Source organism: Perca fluviatilis, chromosome 5 (assembly GCF_010015445.1).
Source record: "Perca fluviatilis chromosome 5, GENO_Pfluv_1.0, whole genome shotgun sequence".
NCBI classification, from domain to species: domain Eukaryota; kingdom Metazoa; phylum Chordata; class Actinopteri; order Perciformes; family Percidae; genus Perca; species Perca fluviatilis.
Genome location: NC_053116.1, coordinates 14,500,547 through 14,519,990, shown reverse-complemented (window position 1 = coordinate 14,519,990; position 19,444 = coordinate 14,500,547). Strand labels below are relative to the sequence as shown.

Here is a 19,444-nt window from a genome sequence, read left to right as displayed (position 1 = left end):
TGCTAATACGTTTGTACGTTTACTTAAAGCGTAACTCTGGCCAAAATGCATCCTAGGGTCTTTTTTTGAATGTACCCGAGTCAAACTTTCGTTTAAAAGCATAATTAGGACGGAATCACCACTTTTAAGATTTACCGTATTTTCATTTTTCGGTCAAATGGCCTTTTGAATTGGAGTGCTAGGAGCACTTTTATGCTACCTTCAAAATAGCTATTTTTAAAACACTAAGAAGGCTCGACCAGACGTGTATAAAGTACTAGAGACCCATACTTGAGTAAAAGTACTCTATCAAAAAAGTGACTTGAGTAGAAGTTGAAGTGCTCTTTAAGCACCACACTAGTAGAAGTACTAAAGTATTCAAAATTTTTTGTACTTAAGTATTGCAAGTAGTTTATTTTAAAATGTACTACTCAAGTACTGAAAGCAAAAGTACAAGTATTGTGTTATTAATGAATTAATAAATATGAAATATATTATATTAAAAATAACAAATATTAACAAATACTAAAATAAAATGTACAATTATCACACTGTGCAAGTAAAATGAACATCCTCTCCAGCACAGTAATGATTAAAGCCCCAAAAAATGTATCACACAGCTAGCTAGCTAGTAACATGTGTGATGTACAGGAAAGTTAGCAAGCTAGCAAAATACAGATAAACTAGCAGCTTCACATCACAGGGTCAAACGGTTAACATTCAGTACTCACTGCAGACTGAAACAACTCAGGAATAGCTTCATCTGCTGCAACAATAGCTAAATAGAAAGAGTACAAACTTACATTGTCTCTGATTTCTAAACAGGCGACCGTAATGAAAAGAAACGCGACGCGATCTCGGGAATTTCTTACGTAATTAGCGTACTGTAACTATAGCTGTAACTACACACACTGTAACCTACACAGTCTCTGTAGCGTGAAGAATTCACAACAGTAACGAGTAATACATAAATATACATACAAAATGTATCGGAGTAAAAGTATTTAATTCATCGAAAATATGTACTCAAGTAAAAGTGGAAGTAAATAAGAAATAATACAGATACAGCCTTTTAGTACTTAAGTACAGTAGTGAAGTAGTTCTACTTCGTTACTATACAACATGAAACTTTGCTCGAAATATCACCAGGGGCTCTACACCTTAACGAAAGCATTGACAACATTGTTTACTAAAAAGAAAGGTTTTGAACAACTCACCGTAGCTCTTGTTGTTTCCGGCCACAGCCATTTTATCAGTCAAAAATAATCGATTTTTGAATGCTACATAACAGGGAGGAGAGCAAAGATGGAAAGCTCCTAAAGCTTAGTTCCATATAAATGCACAGATTATTTCTTGTTTTGTCGTTATTGAAAAACAATATTGACCTTGTATTTGAAATAGGAGCCTCATATGGAGTCCGTTCATTCGCTTTCGGATATCGACTCGTTTTGACTGCCGAGGTGGTATCGGCCGCAAACAACGAGCTACGGTAAACTCTGGGTACACAAACAATGTTGTCAGTGCTTTCATTAAGGTGTAGAGCCCCTGGTGATACTTTGAGCAAAGTTTCATATTGTGTCGAGCCTTCTTAGTGTTTTTAAAAATAGCTATTAAAAGTTCCCCTAGCACTCCCAAAATATGGTAAATCTTAAAAGTGGTGATTCCGTCCTAAATATGCTTTTAAACAAAAGTTTGACTTGGGTACATTCACAAAAAGACCTTGCATTTTGGCGAGAGTTATGCTTTAAGTTAAATTTGGAATGAAAGACTTTTACTTGTAACAGAGTATTTATACACTTTGGTAATACTCATTTTACTTAAGTACAAGGTCTGAGTACTTATTCCACTTCTGCTTCTTTCACGTTAGACATTAGTCATTTGAGTCATTGTAATGATAAAAAAATCATCATAACCCCTTAGTTAGTGTTAATGTATATTTTATCAACAACTGTAGGCTCTTTCAAACTCCATCGGCTGATGAAGTCCACAAGATGTGGTGAAAGCTCCAGACCAAATCGTAAGTGCACTATTTCTTGTTTGAGGTCCAGAATGAAGCTCAACATGTCTCCATGAGTTTGGAACACATTTATAAAGTTTCAAACCTGCCTCTGAACCTGCCATTTGTGTGTAAATACACGTTTTATACTTTAAGGATTTGTTCAATTTAATCATGTCATTAAATATGATTACAGCTTGTTCCGTGTTCTCAAACATCCCTAAATACACCACTTACAGATGCTTCTTAAGAAACGACATAGGCCTATTTATTGACAAATAGCCTATATTAGTCAACAGCAAATTAGTTAAAAATAACCTTATATCTGCTTAGAAACACATTATAGTGTGTTGTGAACTATTTATTAAATGCTTATATAGGCCCACTGCTTATAAATGATCATTTAAGGTGATAGTGTACCACTGAAACACAACCCAACAAACTTTTCTGAGTGATGTACTCTTGACGTCAGTAGGCTATTTCTAAAATGCTGTCTCTACCCTGTGGCTATTTTTTTCTGACTCACATTCACATACAACTAATTTGAAAGGAACATCTCAAACAAAACTGCTTGAGTCCATAATTCAGTCACTCTTACAGTGTTGATCTGAAACTCCTGGTGGATTAAGTCGATTAGTTGATAAATTGATGTAGACGATCTTTGAGTCAAGCAAAATAAGCAATTTGAATATGACACTGGGAAGACTATAAAATGAATCGAGACAATAAACGGCAGATTCATCCATGACAGTCCTTATTTCCCCTTTAAACGTTTGCAACCTCTTTAAACTCTCTCCTTGAATCATCAAAGAGCATCCCTCCTCAGCCGAACACACACACACACACACACACACACACACACACACACACACACACACACACACACACACACACTACAGAATCAAAAAACACACGCGCATGTTGCCTCTCTCTGCGCAGAATGATTCATCAACCACCGTTTGCTCACGAGACATTAATTTCGGGTCCGACTAGTTCATTTTCGGAGCTGAGTGTTTTGTCGTGGGCCCTCAGATGCCCCCACCCCCACCTGTCTCATCCCGCGTCTCGACGGAGCAAACGCTGCTGCTGCAGCATTACCGGCAGCCTCCAAACTGCGTTTCCCCTGCCGTGATGGATCCCTCTGTAAACCGGTGAGCTGCTATCAAAAGACCGGCTGAACTGTGGGGAAGGGCGGACAAGCAGTGACCGCGGCGAAAATGTGTCATACATCTAAGGGATAAAAAAAAGAAGAAAAAAAGAGAGAGAGACATATTTCTATCAATGTTATAGGGACCGTCTTGTTTACCTTCCCGACAGATAAACAGCCGGGTGACAGTGATATTACGGCCGACATGTAAGAGCTGGATAACTATTGCTGTGTGACCGACACCCATCTGCAGCTGATCACAATACAATGAAAAAGGTAAGCTTTTTGACACGTTAAGGATTTACATCGGGCGTTGCGGGGTTTCAGTCCTAAAATTGACGGCTCGATCGGAGCTCACCAGGCTGCATTGTTGCATCGTCAATTCCCCCTCTTGAGTTGAAATTGACGATTTGCCTGTTTTTAAATAGCCAAGGTATACTCTTCACCTGTCGACTCATGAGGGTGTCTGAAGCTGCAATATGCCGATATGTGACTTGTAAATGTAATGCCAACAGCCTGTTTTTATCATGAATTTGACTCTGGACTTGAGCGGGCTCCAGACTGCCAAAGTCAGTTTACTAAGACAATGACAAGTAGAATATATTTCAGTCTGAAACATTTGGAAGTGATAATACACTACTAGCCTATGTGTAGCCTATAGACCTAATCTGTGTTTGACAAAGTTATTAAATCCGTGCTTTCATGATTTCCTTTGGGACAAAAACAGAAAGTGAATTTAGAGTTTTGAAAGGGGAAAACAGTCTCTTTTGAAAACAATTGGGCCCATCTGTGTTAGCTTTTAACTCGGTGCAGATTTTGAATTAATCAGCATTAAATTACCATTTACTTGAACTTGGTTACATTAGTTTTTTTCTGGCTTTTGATGAGTATAAAATAAAAACCACAGTAGCATACTCTTCACAGCATATCTCTCCTTTGAAGTTTCATCCCACTCACTGCTAGAATAATTAGATAATATAACTGTTTTCTGGTATCTAAAATGTTAGTATGCGAGAAACATATTTCTGGGGGCCCATGTCAGCTGGATCCCTGTGTGGCCATAAACCAGCACACTTCTCTTCTGATGCTGAGGATGAGGCTGCATTCACGGTGGGGTTTGATCGATAGCCGGCTTGTATGTAGGCCTGTCTTTCAGTTGTAGTTGTTGAACAGGAGTCCCTACAATTAAAAGCCTATTTTGTTAGTGAAGGAAGGCTGATTAATAATGCATCTGCCGCTCAATGGGACCACAAATCTATGGATGGCCCACTGAAGGATGTCAGTGTAGCAGTCTACAAGCCTTTGCTGCTGGGTTTACACATCATAATATAGGCTGAATAGTAAATACTCCTTTTTTTTTCTTTTCGTTTTTTGGAACCTGTTCACATCATAAATTTGTACTGGATTGTTTGTTCTTATGATAAACAGCTAGATAATACAAGCATACAAACTCAGTAGTGAGCAGTACAAACAGAGTGCTGCAAAAGCTCCTGTATAAAACAGCTCCGTTGGTGGTGGACTGTAGGCTCTCACTAAGGTGTCAATGTCATATCTGCTGCCAAGGAGCCAACAGCCATGATAATAGTGTTCTAGAGAGTTTGAAGAAAACCCAGCTGGCACTGATCCAGGATGGTGGGTGTTGAAAAAAAAAACTGGCTTAGTCAGGGCTACTGCAGGGAGTGATTAGACAAGATGCTGTACAGTATCACACACATCAGTATGACGTCACAGGGCACAGAGCTTTAAAAAGTCTTTTCACACAAGACCCTGTAGAGTCCTGCACTAACTGAAGCAGTGATGTGCCAACGGTGATACTGAATACGTTAAGTTGACATTTAGATTACTGTCATGCAAATTGTCTGCATGAATGTTTGAAAAACGTCTGAAAAGGTTGAAGTTGGTGGTTTGTGCCACTACATTTCAAAAGGAAATATTGTACTTGTCTGTTTCAAGTAAAAGTCATGCATGCAACTTAATTACTTAAGTACAAGTGTATAAGTATTAGCATCAAAATATACTGAAAGTAACAAAAGTGAAAATAGAATTATGTAGAATGGCCCATTTCAGAATAATTTCTTATTATTGGATTACAATTAGGCTATGTTCATCATTTTAATGTTGCAGCTGGTAATTGGTGGGGCATATTCTAACTACTTTATATGCTGGGTGGCTTAATCTATAATAATACATAATATTTTTTTAGTTGATTATATTTTGTGTTGATAACCTAAATCTTCAAAGTAACTTGTAACTAAAGCTTGCTTATAAATGTAGTTAATTAAAAAGTGCAATATTTTCCTCTGAAATGTAGAGCAAAATGGATAAAGTAACATAAAATGGAAATACTCAAGTAAAGTACAAGTACCTTAAAATTGTACCAAAGTACAGTATGAGTAAATGTACTTGGTTACTTTCCACCTCTGCATTTATTTGCCAGCTGTAGTCCCAGATTACTTGATGATTTTATTTGCAACACATATGATCAATTTATAAAACATTACATGTTGTATCCAGTATACAATGTAGTTCAAATTAGCTCCCGCTCAACCAGCTGCAACAGTAAAATGCACTTCCACATTAATGCACCAGTAACAATTATCCAGTAATATAATGGACAACAGTTTACTTAGCATCTAAACAAAACATTTAAACGCTTAAAAAAAGAAACTACATGTTCCCGGTAGTGAACATCAGTGACTAAAATAGAAGAAGAAAAAACATGTGTGGGTGCATAAATAAATGAATCAGTGAATACAGAGAATAAAAGAAGAACTATTAAACACAGTTACACTATTTAATCCTTCTGAAATAAAGAAAGAGTGACTGGCACTATATTTACATAAATGTGTATTTGCGTACAATGATAGGTGAAATATAGTACTTACTATATGTAGCTGTAGACTGTTGAATTTCTTTTGATAATATAGGTAGTTACATTTTACTGAGAGCACTTAGTAAGATTTTGAATGCAGGACTTTCACTAAATGGAGTATTTTTTACATGGCTGTATTGCTACTTTCACTTAAGTTAAAGATCTGAATAGTGGCAGCAAAGAGAGCGCAAGTGTTAAAATCTTGTGTGTCTGACTTATTGTGTTAGAACTTTTGCATTATAAGGCTTCCTGAAGTATGACTGCCCATGCTGGGTCGCATTAGCTGTACTATGAGAAGAGAAAGAGCAGAAATGTCACAAGGTATTGGCCTAATTGGCATTTCAATGAACATGGACTCTAAAGCCCAGTCTCTTTTCTTCTTCTTCTCTTCTTCTTATCTTTTCTGTTTTATTAACTTGCTGGCTTTCCTCTGCCAGTCTCTCGACTATATCAGCCGTACAGTATGTGGTGGGTGTAAGGTCAGTTGACAAACACAACAAGATAATTACAATATAGCAGATTCAACAACCTTTCATGTCACTCGTCACGCTGTGTTATATTGAATGATGTAGTGCTATAACTGAGTCAGTATGGATTATTTAGCTTGCTATGTTATTATGTCTGCTCTGGTATAAACCTTATGTTATCAATTGAAAGGAGAAAAGCCAATACTAATGTATGTTTACTGCCTGTGTGACTAAATACAGTAGATATATATTTTCAAGCTGTTGTTTCTCTATATTTACCATAGCAACAAGCCAGTTTAGGCAGAAGAATGGCGCTCTGAGCTCAGCCATGTGTACACTTCCTCCTTCCCATTGCTGACGTGTCTTAGTGCTCCTGATCTGATCAGCTATTGTCTCATTGTCGCCTTCTGAAATTTGTGGATAAAGAAGACTCGAATGGAGAGCAAAATGGTGTGATTTGGTCCCTTAGAAGAACGGTTAATCTCGCTCTATATTACTTCTACAGAGAGAGATTTTATGACCTTGGTAATGCAGCTCTCAGTCCATCTCATGCAGGAGCTGATGAAGTGTTTGGAGGTGATTAAAGTCGGCCTCCTCTGATGCTGCTCTGGGCTGCTGAGTCAATCACCTTTCCTGCTATCAAGTCACTGTGCTCAACAATCTGGTCCTCTCCTTTCCTTTTCTCTCCCCTCCTTTTGCCTACTCTTATCTCCCCACCCCCTGTTTTTCTCTCCTTCCCCTCTCCCTTTTTCTCCTCTTTCCTTTTCTCTCCTCTCCTTTCTTTTTGTCTCCTCTCCTATTGCCTACTCTTATCTCCCCCAGCCCCTGTTTTTCCCTCTCCTCTCCTCTCCTCTCCTCTCCTCTCCTCTCCTCTCCTCTCCTCTCCTCTCCTCTCCTCTTTGCAGTTTGTTTCATGCACAAAAACAAGGACAAAGCAAATGATACACATTTAACACTATGTCACACCAAACAACTGTCTTTCCATGGCATCGCAGTATTCGTCAAATCCAAGTTGTAACATCTCACATTTTCCACTTCTTTTATAAGAGCTCAAAATAGAAACAACTGTTTTACAGTAGGCTCCTGACAAGCGTCTTGTTATCTCCCTCCATGTGTCATTTTACAATAAGTCCCTGCTTGGGCTGCGTTCACTGAATAGATCCTCTGACACAAATTTGCATCTTAAGTTGAACACTTCTCACCAGGGATGATTAATCAGCACACAGCAAATAATGAGTCTGTGTCCCCTGGTGATTAATTATGTCTCATGTGTCCAATGTGGGGGAGATCCCAGCAACAGCTGTTTGTACATGTCAATGTTTTTATGGCAGTCCATATTTTTCATTCAACGGCCGAAGAATTATAGCTCTCTCGGGATAATAAAACATTAAAATTGGGTTTAATGGACTGGATTTGTTGATGAAGATTTAGTCATTGATACGGACAAGAAATAAAACAGCCTTGATGGAGAAGCTGCCTAACGTGACAGAGAGAGGCATTTGCTGTGTGAAAGAAGAAGCCACACAGAACAGCATCAGGGATGCTGCGGAAATAATGCAGGGTGATTTTCAAAGCTCAGGGATATTTTGTTTTGCCCCTAAAAAGAGAATTTCTATAACCTTTGCTTGAATTTCTGGGGCAGTTCTTGGTGATTGTGTCTGTGGGTGGTTTGTGTGTATAAATATGAAAATACTTTTTGGACAGGGACAGAGCTCACAGGGTTTCATTGTAATATCCTCTGCCCTTCACTCACAAGTTGGCTTTAATTACTTCCGTGTAAATATAAGAAAACTGGTGTTCAAAACAGCCTTTTGCCTTTTGAAAACCTGCTTCCCTCTGGCAGGTCCAAAACAAATGCATGAATAAATAAATTCACATACATATTCCAGAGAACTGCAGGGTGGCAGAAAATGCTTGGCCATCAACACACTGACTTTAGTGTGTTGATGGCCAAGCATGTGGGAACATTGTGGTAAACAAACAAAAGCGTGCAGACAAGATGGAAGGAAGATGTGTCCTTTATTAGGAATTGTTATGAAGTTCTTGCTGCATTGTGCAGTGAAAAAGATCAATTCCTGCCTCAAACTGCCTGCAGCAAGATTCCCTTTAATCAACACCAGGTTAGATTTATTGTGTCATCATTCATTTCATATATTTTACTCTCTGACTACTGTTTGGTTAGCTGAAATGTTCACATGTTGCTTCACCTTAAGGTCGACAGTGGGCCTGATAGGGAGTCAGAGAGCAGATCTGAGCCCTCTGAAGATTAGCACCATGGGATGGCTGCCTTCTGGCTTCTGCCTCCGAATACATTCACTCAAACCGAGACCTGACCCCGGATGTGTCACAGCCCCGGCCCCGAGTACCATACGGACACAACATCTCGTGTTATCACGCCTGTTGCCATCACTGCTTCTCACTCACAACACCAGAAGATTGTTTTCACCTTTTGACATGCATGGCTCCCCATTATTTCACAGATACCAGTATCAGGGTCCCATGTATCAATAGAGATAATTAACAAATCTAACCAAGACCAATATAGATTTGTAAATGTGCCTGTGATTGTATTCCTAATGCAATGATTGGCTAAAATAGATACTTCTTATTCATTCCACAATATATTTGAACTAAAAAGGTATAAATCACCAAAGCCAAACTGCACCAACTCTTTTGTTTGTATTTCAATTGACAGTTCAATAAAGATAAGAAAGACAAAGTTTGTCCTGAAGATTAGAAGTTTAGCTTTAAATTCGACCCTATTGCCAGACAACAAAATCCAAATTGGACTCTTCTTAGGCAGCCTTTTTTTTTTTTTTTACTTTACTAACAAGCAAGTAGTTTCCCACACAACAGCAGGAAAAAGTAAAGTTGGTTACCCTGCTAAGTAGTTGGATGTCTGCAGCCTGTTGTAGACGCATTTTTGATCGCCATCAGCGTTAACACATTGTGTTTTCCTATGGGTACTTTACAATAAATGCCAGCCTGTGTTTCGCCAGTTGAATGCTTAAAATTGTGCCGGATTATATGCATGCGTGGTTTTCCTGTGAATCCATCATGCTTTGGTGGGCGGTCTGATTCTAGCGCAGGAATGGCGGACTCCCCCAGTTCCAATAAAATCTATTATATAAAGAGATAATCAGTGTATGTAAACACATTTAATGTCTATTGCAGAAAAAAGACGACCATAAATAGTATCAAAAATGGGGTTCATGTCATGCAAATCTTAAGGATCATAACTTTATAATCCTCGCCTGTAATATCTGCACAATGCAATTACGATATGGTTAAGGAAAAGAAGGTTATAGCATTAATACTTGGTTAAGGTTAGTAAAAGATCATGGTTATGAAAGTAAGAATGTGATAAGGCACGAACTTTGGTCTCCTGCATGAAAGTCAGACGTGCGACACACCCACTCACCACCCCATCCTCCACACCTTTACTTTCTGCCTGCCTACATAAAAAAACAGACTACGTCCTGCATTGGTACTGAACATAGTCACTGGATGTAAGTTGTGAGTTGTAGAATCATTGACATAATTCTGAGGGATATTAGGCTGTTTATAATACATAGAAAGTTTTCAGTTTTCCCCCTGAACTGGACAGATGGTATCCAAAACCCAACATCTGGACTGTGAAAGTTCCTTAACGCCTTTGTGATGTAGATAATTCAACCCACATTAACCAGGAAACTTTGTGTATCAAAAAATCTAGGTCTTCATTTGCTAAAATAAATTTCCCCTCTAGTAATTAGGCCTTTAATTTTAAAGAATCTCCTATTTCTCAAGGAGGACACAACCTTTAATATGTTAATGTGTCTCTACTGCAACAGCAGTAGCCCGGCAGTCAGAATCCTACTCCCATTAAATTATTTACCAAAAAAAACAACAGCCCCACAAACATAAAAATGCACTATGTAGAGGGTACACAATAGCAGCTGTCATGCCATAAGAGTGCAGGAAGCGTCAAACTCAACAAGCCTTACGTCACTTTAACTAGCATTTACTCTCTACAGTAACTGGTAATGATTTAACCTGCAGCACGCTGACGTGCACTTTCACTGGCAAGTGCACACACAGATATGTACACACACATTACTCATTTGAGTGGAGGATTTCAGAACGGAATACTATAGCCCTTTGTGAACTGCAGATTAAAATAAGCTTGAGTTGGAGACTGGGAAATCACGCCACGTCTTCACTTTGACTTAATCCTGCCTGTGCACAGTGTCAAGATCATGCATAATAACGTAAAGTCGCTGCCATAGCTTGAGATAACAGAAAAGTTAGAAAACTGCAGTCATATCGTAACTTTCAGATGTAATGTACAGTAAGTGCTGAATAATAGATGCAACTAGTAACAACGTCGTCCCCTAGAGATTACGTCAGAGCCTACTGTTAATTCGCCTCGCCCAAAACGTTTTTAGTGTAATGTCATTAGCCGCCGTGACAATGCTTTTTTAATGAAGTAACTTATGTGTTTTTGAGCCACACGGTCACAGCCTCAAGCCATAGTTGGACAGTTGGGGTACAACATGCGTGACTTTGACATCACAGACAGTTGTTCAAATCATCTCGTGTGGTTCGGTTTAGGCATCAAATGCACTTTTTCTAAGGTTTGGGTAAGCATGTGGTTTCAGTTCAAAAGCAAATTGAAGATTTGGTAAATCAATGTGAACATTTTGCGACTTTACATATATGTTAATTAGATGGATTTTTTTGGCCACATCAGTTATTCGTGAAGTACTTCTCAGTTATTCATTAACTCACAGTCTTGTTCTTCAAGGATTTTGTGTACCTTTTATTGTAAAGTGTTGCTAGACAAATCTTTGGACACTAGGATGATTCCCAACTTCCTAATTGTGTCTGCTGTTTGCTGTCACATGATGACACATAGTGTGGGATTTTTTAACCTGAAAACAACAGAACAGTGATGAGAGCAGTGAGAGTGAACCAAAACAAGAAAGTTGCAGGCCAGAAAAACCAAACAACTCTGCAAAAAATTTCCATAGAGCTGAGGGGAACTGAGGAGTCAAGTGATCATTTAAAGTTCGGTTTTTCACATTGAGCGTCCCCTTTACACATAGCCCCGGTCAAGTGAGCCTTTGTAAATATGAAAATACTGACTGCTGCTTTAAAAACCATCAACTTAATGACAAATTGTTTGTTTACGCATTATGTTGACAAAAAAATGTAACTCAGTTGGCCTTTTGCTTTTCTCAGAAAACATACTGTAGAATGTTGCAAATTAGTAGTATATTAGTCTCGCTTTGCCAGACCATCCTCTACAGCGCTGCGGAGGAGGGTCTGGCTAGTCCACATAGCATTCTGGGATCGAAGAAAAACGTGCTCTGGTTTATTGGCATTTCTTTAAACCAATCACAATCGTCATGGGTGGCGCTGCAAAATACCCTAGGGAAGGAACTTGTTTTGGTGGAACATGTGTACGTTCAAAAGTTGTTTTAGTCATGCGAGAGAAAACTCAGATTGGACAGATAGTCGGGGGTAGATGGGCTGTCTACAGAGACCGCGTTTTTTTACAGTGTGTTCAGGGGACAGGCAGCTCGCGGATAGTGAGGAGATTTGCTGTACGTGACAAAAAATGTTGTAGCCTAAAAAATGCGTGACATCGCTTAGATCACCTTTAAAATTCCAACACAAAGAAAGCGGAAGAAAAACGGACATCGGCGAAAAGACATGCATCCGGCAGAATTTCCTGCGGCACCGGAGCAATCCCGGAAGTGGAACGTCGAGGATATAGACCAGTAGTATAATAAGTATAATTTCTCTGAGACAGAATCGAACTTTCACTGTGTGTGAGCTTAGAAGGAATGTTAATCCATGTTTCAGGTTTGATGGTTTGATGTTAATTAGTTTTTAATGTGTTTTTCGTAGCTGTTTTCTACATATTTTACTGCCCCCGTGCCTTGTTTACTACTTTCGTAACTCGCAAACAGATTAGGTCAGGAGAGACGCTCAAGCGCACCCACACAGCCCCTTCACTGTCAGGGCCACAAAGAGTCAAGAACAACATTCAACCTTGTGACATTAACACACCCTTATTCCACACACACAAACACACACACACACACACACACACACACACACACACACACACACACACACACACACACACACACACACACACACACACACACACACACACACACACACACACACACAAACTTTGACTGTAGCTGGAAGGAGTGATAGTGCACTGTGTCATCCTCAGTGGTGAGGTAATTTGAAGCCTGTCTCCCTTTTCACAGATAGATGCAACACGTCCCTGAGGACTGCTAAACACAAACACTCTCATGATCACTCACCCTCACTATAACCTTCAAGCCAAATAGAACAGTTTGCCACATGACACAAGGTACACTACTATATATATTTTTTATAGTTTTTTCTTTATTATAGTTTTGGTCCTCAGTGCACCCGGTCTATCAGCGTGGATGCTGTTAGTGTATTAACTTCGCCATATATAACAGGTTATACCTTTGCCAACACTATACAGACAGACAACTCTTTCAATTTGTTTAACAGTGTGTTTCATTCTTTGTTAATCCCTGGGGTATAAATCCTCCCAAACTAAATTGATACACTATCTAGTGCTCTCCGTTTTATCTCAGTGATAAGCATTACAAGAGATTTGCATGACAATGTGGTCACATCTTCACACTCTTAAACTTAACAACGGCAAGCACATGTGACGTCTGCCTTTGTTTGTGTGCTTCTTCAGTATGCTACCAATACATTTTATTCATGGTGCATTCATTCGCTGCTCTAAGCGGAGCTTGTTGTGTTTAAGTAGCACTCAAAGTCGTTTGTTTAATTGTTAATACATAGTTACATGAGATCGTGTCATTTTAAACAACCTCTCCTGGTATGCTGTACACAGTATAACCCATTACATATTTTAGAAACAAAACAGTATCTAGTAGTCAACCACAGTACGTAATAGATTGGTTTGTTCCCTGTTCATTAACATGGGCTAATGGACATCAGCGCTGTGTGTTTTCACTGGATTTAGAGAGAGAATGTGTGATGTAATAGAGAAACTTGTCTTGCTCTGCCACTGCGGCAGGATTAGGAACACAGGCAGGAACTGACTTCTGCAATTCCTCTGCTGTCTTGTGTTTTTGTATGTACCTAAACCTCTCAGTCGCCACAGCAGGCTGTCTGTATTGCTTAGGTTTCTTCAACATGACTTGACCTCCGGTCTCACTGTCATCCTTCTGCGTGGAGCGTCAGTCGACGAGCAGGTCACCCTGAGCTGTGAATTCCTGCAGTGCTAACTGTAAGACAGCAGGAACAGCCTCCATCCCCACCCTACAGAGGGTGTATGTCCTTGTTTGTGTTTCTAGAGGCAGTGCGCCTTTATTGTAAACACCACTGTTGCATAATTCACAGCAGGAGGGAGGCAGCTGTTCGTGGCGACTGGCAGGTAATGGGGCAGCAAGATGCTCCTGAGCCTCACAGGAGGCTGGAGGGCAAATCCAGGATGACTCGGAGATGTAATTCAGTTCATGCCTTTCCCAAAGGGACCCTGTCTGGAAACATGACTGTAGGTGCTTGATAAAGGAGCTGCCTTAGACGTCCTTTTGCATGCTATACATTTCAATAGGTATAGTTACAGGAACACGCACAATCGATCATTAGGAGCTGACTAATGACAAAATTTTTTTTAGACTAACCACCACCTGCATGGAGAGCATCTGTCTGTCATCACAAGGCAATCTCACTCTTTATTAATCTGTTGGTGGTGATGATGAATTTCATCTGGAGAATTGCAAGGGCTCCCAAAGGTCACTGTTTGCACTCTTGCTTCCTCTACCTCTTCATCACTCCATCTAATCTTCCTCTCTTCTACTTTAATGTGTGTATCAGACAGAAGCACAGATGTACAGCAAATACCATCATGTTCTGTTGTTACATTTATTCTTTGTCGTGCAAGCTGAGAAGTTGAGCCCCATTTTGACTGAGAGACAAGTTTTGGTGGGTGGCTTACACCAAATATTTGCATCAAGAGAAAGAAACATAATGCATTACCAAAATAGAATTTGTATATCTAAAGATAGGTAATACAAATGAATGCCCCTGAAAAAATTTATTTAGCACAGCTTTAACATTTCAACATCACGTCTTTGACTCAGCTGTAACAAAGTAGAGACTTTGCCTGATTTGCCCTACAGTCAATTAGAGACTGTTCTCCCAAGACAAAGTCGTTCAAAAGTGCAAGGACAAACAACATATATTGTTGTTTAATTTGGAGGACTTGCTGATCAGGTACTAAAACAAGTACTCCTTCCAACTTCATGCAAAATATTTGCAATACTTTTAAAAGTTTAACAATTAAAACATCAATTAACAAATCAATATACTGAATGCAAAAAGGTTTGTACACAGTTCAGTAGTATATTAGTATGATAAGAAGAAAAGATCCTTTCCTTTGAATATAGTATACTTGATTACGATGGGATCAAATGTTTGTAGCTGTACTAAATAATTGTTGAAGGATCACTTCAGAGTGCAGGATCCTTTTATCTTTTTAGGTGTGACATTGTACGATCTGTCCAGGGACAGCAGATGTAAAATAGCCTTTTGGCTAATTCTGGCACACTGTACATTTTCTTTATATATTATTAGTGTGCATTGTCCCTGTTAAATAAACCTGAAAATAAATAAATAAATAAATAAATTTCTCTTAAACTGATTTTTTTGCCTTCTTGCCAACACTCCAGATAAAATATTGGAATGTGGATACACTGTAGTAGCTTTGACCAACCGTTGTATTTGACTTGTAGCACCCCTCTTTTTGATAATACTGAATGGAAGGTGTTGTTTATGTCTTTCTGTCACGCTGCTGGGGATTCTCTAATGTACACACATGTTGTGTAAACAATTTTATAAAATACTGATGTATTTCTTTGTCTCTATCAAAGGTAGATTTTAAGTTCTCAAGGAGAAACAAACACTCAGTAGTGGATTCATTCCATTTCAGTAATTTGTAATTGAATGCTAGAAGGTCTGTGCTCAGCCTGCAGCATATACTAGAACTAAATGACCAACAGTGGTTGTTGTTTCTGCGGTAACAAGATCGATGTGTGGTCGTTGTCGGTGCTGGGTTGTTGTGAATGCTTAGTGTGCAATAGATTTGTCAAAATGGTTCAAAGGTTGAGAAGATTGAGCTGGAATGAGAAGAGAGCAAATCACTTTTGTTTTCTGAATGGTGGACAGAGGAGGGTTTTCCGTGAGGCAATATGCTCTCTGGTAGCTGTGTGATTTTTTCTGCCTGATCCTCCTGCATATGCTTGGTCACTGCGCTGCGTAGTCTCATTAGTATGGGTGTCAGTGCCTCTCCTTCAGCTGAACCTGCCATGCCACTACTGTAGTAGAGCTGCTCGCCTGCCTGCCGCATTGTCCCTGGATGGCCGATGTGAGGCTGCCTGCTCTGTCTCCTCCCAAGGATGACTGAAATGTGGGCGAGTTTCAGAAGCTGAATGTCATGATTCAAGCAAATGAGATGTGTGTGTGTGTGTGTGTTGCACAGCACAGCAAAGCATGCTGTATATGGATGTACATGAAACAGGAAACCTGAAAGAGGCCTTTATCATTAACACCACTAACAAATGAAAACCTAAAGCCTGCGTTGAAATGAATTGTGACGACTGAAGGACTGAAGCCTGTTCCCATAGTCAAACTGGTTCAATGTACATATCTACGGTTTATTATAAATATACTGTATGTAATGATTGGAGGCTGTAGTTGAAGTATTGATACATACAGATCATGAGATAATCGCAATGTTCACGGTTTCATTCCAGGCCAAGGGACCTTTGTTGCCTCTCATACCCCTCTCTCTCTGCTCTTGTTCTTGTCTCTCTTCAGACATTTGAATAATCGTGTGTATCCTATTTTTGTAGCAATTTCTTATATGATCTTAGTTGGAAAAGGTTCAACTAGTCTCAGATGTACGACTAGCATATTTATTTGTTTACCCTGACAGTTCTACTCCACCGCCTTTCTTAGAAGCATCACAGGTGGTGATGTACAGTACAATACAAGGACAAAACTGACAATGAGAAGCAAAGTTACGTCATTCATAAGAGCCAATACCTGTCTTGGAACAAAACATATGTTTTGTGAGACAGGCGAAGCTATTGGAAGCGGGAATAGACAAGATAAAAAGAGTGTGAAAATGAGACATCTGGAGTATGCACTGACAAAAAAAGAGAAGAAGAAAAAAAGACAGCCTGGAAAACCTGAAGTTGGTAATCTCAGATCATTGCAAAGGAGCAAAACACATCACGGATTGGGAAGGGCCCATAACTGACACTGGTGGATTATGTAAGCCATAGAAATCTATAAACTAGCTCACAGGACATTCAACCAAGACGAAGGGGCCTTCCACCTACCTAATCCTTGGAATACTGTCCTTACAAAACTGCCAGGCAACACTGCAAGTATTGCACAACACATGTGATGCTTCGAACAAAAGTGGTAAAGCCAGAGCTGTGGACCTTAGACTTGAGGCTTGAAATTAAACCGTACCAGGCAGGCGTGGGTTAGCCACACACCTTTGAGTATTTAATTATTAGGCCTATGAATTAAAGAAACTTGGTTTCAGCTCTTCAAAAGGAATATGGTATATTCAGGCAGTCAGCAATCAGAGACATGAAAGATCTACAGTGACTTGACTTGGACTTGCAAAAAATAGCTCAGAAGCACACAATATTTGTCTTATTCCACCAAAGTATTGACTGAGCAGCTCTGCCGTGATTTACTGTCAAACAGATGGACAAACAGGCTTCTGGGCTTTCATCAAGAACCTCATTGGGACCTCAAACTCAGCCTGACAGGCTTTCGAGCTCCTTATCCCAGTGTTCAAAGCATTAAAGTAAAGTGAGGTTTATACTGGCAATGAATGAAAGGAAGGGATGATTGTATAAGCATGGGAAAGAGCTGAGCGTAGAGATGTTTATATATTCTTTCTCTGTGCATTCAGAGCCATTGTCCTTTGTCCCTCCTCGAGGCTAGAGGATAAACTCTCCTCCGTGCTTCTGTGTCATCACTCCTGGCCTTCATTCAATCAGTGTGACAATAAGATGAAACTGCATTGCCTTTGCAAAGTCACCTGATCATGCAATATTCTGTTTTTAGCCTTCAAGGCATTGACTCATTTCTTCATGTAGCGCTATGCTTAAAAAACACAAGAAATCACAGATAAAACGTGTTATTTTTAGAGCTTTTACTTTGAGTTTCATTGATGTAATATTACATAAATGCTTAGCTTTGTTGTGCTGTGATTGCACCGAGTCCCTGCTGTGTGGTTTGCCATTTCCCCACTAAATCCAACTTTTAAGACATCAGATTTCAGTCGTCATGGTTTCTTAGACCCCCCCCCTCCCACCTGCTCCATGTTAACACACTCCACAGGAGTGAGAGTTTTTCCAGGCATGATTATGAGACACTGACACCCGTACGTTTTGTTCCTCATGTGCTCACAATAAGACACATTGTCATGTGTTTTTGATAATGCATTTGGTCCTGGTAGATAAGAGGCCCATACATCAAGCTCGACAAATCTGTCGCCCAGCAGTCTCAGCTCATCACTTATATTCTCTCAGTCACCCTGTACAATTGTTTTTGTCTATGGTACTCTCCCACGCATTTCTGCTTACCTACTTTTATTTTTCACTCTCTGCTGGTTTCCTATCCTAAATGTTCCCTCTTCAGGATTTCTCCTTGTCTCTGCCCTTGTTACTGTCTGTTCCTTCTTTTTACTGTTCTTGCCGTCCTGGCACTGAGTCTGTCGCGCTGAGACTTGTCTCAAATTTCAGTTTGACTCAGACTTTCTCCTCTCCTCCTTTCCCATTTCATTGCGGCTTTGATTAATGTAGTTTCTGATGAACAATAATGTGCAATGCTGCCATTTTGCTTTCTAGTCTTGCTGGTAGCAGCAACCTGGATGAGCCTGGAAAAAATAGCACCTGATGGAAAATGTGTTTAAAAATTAGGGAGGCCTGGGTTTGAAATTAGCAGTCTTACTGGCTCCTGAGAGTAAACAGGGCAGGATAGGCTCATTTGTCAAAAGCTCAAGCCTTAAAGGCATAGTGGACACCGACCAACAGGTATACAACAGGGGAAATGTCAGCTGAAGTAATGGTGGTTGTGGTATGCTGACCAGGTAGATTCACTTCTGTTGATATCTGTTATCGTCATATGTTGATTTTAAATCATGCTGCCATTCCTGGTGCTGATGAAGATTAACATGGGGGTGTAATGCGCCTTTCAATATGCATCTTGCGTTAGCTAAACCCATCTCCCAAACATGTATGTATACAGTCTATTATGTAATAGACTGTAATAGAGCGATACTCTGCACTTAAAGAGTTGAAAGTGGTGTCTTTTTTAGCCTTTTCAAAACCAAAAACACAAGAACAAAAATGTAAGAAATGTGTTGTCTGCTTGGGGCGGCAGCTAACTAGCTTACCTACAGTTATAACCCAGCCTTATTTTCAAGGCCAAGCGTTAGCACATCATTAACTAACTACATACAATAGTTTGTGCTGAGGGAGTAAAAAGAAATCAACCTAATAGCAGACTAGGAAATCCACTTTATTGTATTTCCCCACTGTGTGAAAATTTAGGCTAATGTTAGCAGCTCTGTCTTGTTCTTTTGGGGAAGTTTACCAGCAACCACAGCAACATCACACCGGACACCAGTATTGTAGGTGATAGCTGAAAAAGAAAATGTGTGTATGCATGTGTATATGTGTCTGTAAGTAGGTATATTTGCATGAATGTAGTGTATGTATACATATATACATAAGTGAAGAATGAAATTGTTTGTATATAACTTAAGTAAGTATAAACATAAGGGGTAGGACCAGAATTTTGAACATGGAATTTTTTTTTGTTTTCTTGGTTTTCTTGGTTGTACTGAAATGTACATGTTCTTATTTATCTTTTTTTTTTTT

At 39.5% G+C, this 19,444-nt stretch overlaps 1 protein-coding gene across 6 annotated transcripts in view; it reads left to right on the top strand.

Moving 5' to 3' along the window:
- The first annotated feature begins 2,876 nt into the window (after positions 1–2,876).
- Positions 2,877–19,444, top strand: part of dlgap4a (discs, large (Drosophila) homolog-associated protein 4a) — an 81,870-nt gene continuing 65,302 nt past the window's right edge. For 4 of the 6 annotated variants that reach the window (XM_039799581.1, XM_039799578.1, XM_039799584.1 and 1 more), the window contains exon 1: positions 2,877–3,398. The gene's annotated coding sequence lies outside the window, so the exon portion shown is untranslated. The remainder of the gene's footprint in view (positions 3,399–19,444) is intronic. The other 2 variants (XM_039799582.1, XM_039799585.1) reach the window with 2 other exon arrangements.